The sequence below is a fragment of the Lathyrus oleraceus genome, chromosome 3 (genome assembly GCF_024323335.1).
Source record: "Lathyrus oleraceus cultivar Zhongwan6 chromosome 3, CAAS_Psat_ZW6_1.0, whole genome shotgun sequence".
Taxonomy (NCBI): Eukaryota; Viridiplantae; Streptophyta; class Magnoliopsida; order Fabales; family Fabaceae; genus Lathyrus; species Lathyrus oleraceus.
Genome location: NC_066581.1, coordinates 479,650,526 through 479,654,262, shown reverse-complemented (window position 1 = coordinate 479,654,262; position 3,737 = coordinate 479,650,526). Strand labels below are relative to the sequence as shown.

Below are 3,737 nucleotides of genomic sequence, written 5' to 3'. Positions count from 1 at the left end.
TCAATCTTTTGAGTCAGGGCGTCTACCTTAGCATTGACGTGATATATGCCACTGACTTCGTACATACCTCCTTTTGGTTGAGGTTTCCCTATAGAAGTGCGCTCTTCTCCCCATTGGTAGTGATTTTGTGTCATATTTTTAATGAGTTAATAAGCCTCTTCATACGGTTTATCCATTATAGCACCGCCAACTACATCGTCTAAGTTTAATTTGGTGTTATAGGAGAGACCACCATAGAAGGTGTGGATAATAAGCCATGGTTCAAGCCCATGGTGCGGGAAAATTCTCAGCATGTCCTTATATCTCTCCCATGCTTCGAAAAGCGATTTGTTGTCTTTTTGCCTAAATCCGTTGATTTGGCTTCTGAGCATAGCCATTTTACTAGGTGGAAAATATCTGGTTAAGAAGACCTTTTTTAATTCGTCCCATGTAGTTATGGAATTTGACGGTAAGGACTAGAGCCACGCTCTAGCCCTGTCTCTTAAAGGAAAGGGAAAAACACATAATCGTATTGCTTCGGGATTAACACCATTAGCTTTTACTGTATCTGCATATTGTACGAATAATGACAAATGGAGGTTCGGGTCGTTTGTAGGATTGCCAGAGAATTGGTTTTGTTGTACCGCTTGTAATAGTGAATGTTTCAACTCGAAATCGTTTCGGTCGATGGCAGGGGCAGCAACGTTGTTGTGTGGTTCATCCTGAGATGGGGCAACATAGTCCCTTAAAGGAAGGTTGGCAGGGGCACCCATATCTGGTTCGGGTATATTAGGATAAAGAAGGTTGTACTTTAAATGGAATTGTTTAAGTCGGTGTCTTAGTCTAATATAACGCTCGACTTCGTCTATCGATTATTCTAACTCGTCTTCTTGTTAGCGAGTGTTTGGCATGCAACCGAAACAAATAAAAAGGAAATTAGTTGCCTTAGTCTATACCGTGTAATAATGGAGTTACAATATTGACTTGATTAGTCCCCGACAACGGCTCCAAAAACTTGATCGCGACTTAATATGTCTATCGAAATGGCTAACTACAAGTGCACAGTCGTATCACGTAGTTTTAAAAAGATATCTAACCCAAAGGATCAAAAATCAAACTATCGTTATCTAAAGTTACTGTGTAAAGCTAAGGCTAATGATTACTTTGTTATTCTTAGATTGATTAAGAGAAATTAGGAAATAAACTTTAACTAAAAATAATAATATAATTAAAGTCTTCAATTAAGAGGCATCGGTATGTAAATCACATCATCCTTCAAGGATTCGGTAAACAATTAACATTAAAATAAAGTAAATCACTTTTCAGTTGAAAATATCAATTTAAAAGACTTCTCCTCACACTCTCGTGGTCTTGGCTCGGGCTATACTCTTAAGCCAAAATGTTTTGCTCTCGCTCACCCATCTTAATTAAAAGTACTTTTTGGAAATTGATAAATCCCAATTAATACTAAAATGCTCTCGTTGTGTTTAGGATTAATACCTAGAAACCACTATCCAGTTAAAATCTCAAACTCTCACTCTGTTGATTTATAACTTTATTGACTTTTCACTCTCGTGCAAAAACCTTTTTAAATTAGAATTGGAAACCAGAGCCAGAAAAATAACTCATAAAAATTATCATTAATTATTACAGAATCCCGTCGGAACGACGGTCCTTACATACCAATGTTAGAAGGTTTAGTCGGGCATGGTTTTAAACTTAATCATACACATGCAATTCTTAAACATAAACATAATCAAAATTCAGAATTGGAAATTAAAGAGGACAGTAAAGAATTAAATAATTAAAAGAAATATGATGAATAATAGCAATTGGATTAAACTTCGGAGGATTCTTCAAGTACAAATAATAACTGGAAAATTACAACGATGTCAGCACACTTGATCCAAGCAACTTGTAAAAGTAAAAATAATGGTGCAATAGCCTCCCGATGTGGAAGAACTATCACTATTTAGAGTACTTCTGCTTAAAACTAAAAATCAAATTACACGATGAAAAACTTGGATGCAATTTTCTTCTGATACAACCTTTTTATATTGGTGAAGTAGGGCTGAACTTCCCTAAATTCGTGTAGGAGTGATGGAGAGAAAATAGGGAGCTCCTTGACCATGTTCTATGCAGTTGCTGAAAAATAACACCGCGTGTTCGTGACGAACACCACAGGGCCATAGCGAACACCATGGTACTTAAACTTTGAAGTGATGTGGCAAGGGGCGTGGCAAATGCCACAAGACCATGGCGAACACTACAAGCTCAGTACTTGTAAACTTCAGCATTTTCTTATTTTCTTCCATTTTTCTTCTCTTTTCTTTACTTCTTTCTCACACATGAGTTTTGCATCAACAAATTCCTGAAACAGGGCTCCAACACCAGCATAATATAATAAAACATACATAAAATCATACTAAAATGCATGCGAATAGAGTAAAATAAATGGTATGGTTTCATGTTATCATCCAACCTAAGGGAAGTCAAGGAGTGATTCAGTCTCTTTCGTTTCTCGGATTTGTACCATAATTTCACCAGGACGCGCCTTTGTTTAGGCATTCATCACTACATGCAATGCCTAGACGAGAAATGTTTCCCGATATTCGACTACTGTAGACTAATATTGGCGTGTAGAGTGAATGATTAGTTGAGTTGTGTTTACGACATGGTGTAGGAGTAGAATCCTCAGGCCTTAATGATAGAATATTCAAGATTAAAGACAACTACATGCTAATTCGAGGAACATTCATGCAAGATGCGGCCTCACGAAGGAATCAATTTGTCATTCCTGAGTCGACACCAACACACCAAGAAGAGACCCAGAAGTCGCCAAGCCGAAGACGACACCATAAACATATGACCTATTCCCCTTATCTAGAGGGGGAAGAGGTAGTCGTACTCCTCTAAAAGTTTTCTGCCCTTATAAGAGATAAAGGTATCAAGAAGACTCTATAGTCACAGAGTGAAAGAAAAACCCATATCTACTTGCATCCTCGATAGCAGGATTATGAGATCATTTGAGAATCCGTTGAATCTTCATAGCTATGATGGGACTGAGGATTCGGACGTACATGTCGAGCACGTAGATGACTTTCTAGACTACTACCACAACCATGAGGCTATAAAATGCAAACTTTATCCATTAACTTTGATTGGATCTGTGATGGCTTGGTTAAAGTCCTTTTCTCATGGAAGTATAAATTCTTGGCCTAACATATGCGAGGTTTTCACTACCCAAAAGAAGCAACCAACAACCATGGTCATGACTAATGAGATCACCCTAGGAAAAAAACGATGCATGGGTACATTGACCTCTTTACCAAAGTGGCAGTGGTCGTGGGGGGCTAAGATGAAAGTTTAAAATGATGGATCTTAGAAAGGGGCTTGAGGAAAGACTGAATGTTCCAAGAGAAACTATGGTGCAAAGAGGCCTATTACTTGAAAGACTCGTTGAGTAGGGCATAACCTTACATTAACTATGAAGTAAAACTATTGGCCATGGGAACCAATGGTTGACCTGGGAGCACCAGATGCAGCTGACCATTAGAGAAAGGTGTTGGTCGGTATAAAGAAGAAAGTGAAGTCAGACCTTGCTTTGAGTTTTATGCTTATAATCCCCTGAGCATTTCACAGAGAAAATTTGGAAAGAATGTGAAAACACATAGTTTAAGGAAGCCATGATTAGGAACTCATATCCAGTCAAAGAGTATTCTCAAACAGATAGATCCAAGTACTATCGTTTCCATAAA

General features: G+C 37.9%; 1 non-coding gene across 1 annotated transcript; it reads left to right on the top strand.

The window, feature by feature from the left end:
- The first annotated feature begins 264 nt into the window (after nucleotides 1–264).
- LOC127134021 (small nucleolar RNA R71) lies at nucleotides 265–371 on the top strand. Its single transcript, XR_007807804.1, has one exon. It is a non-coding gene; the product is annotated as a small nucleolar RNA R71 (small nucleolar RNA).
- Nucleotides 372–3,737: the final 3,366 nt, after the last annotated feature.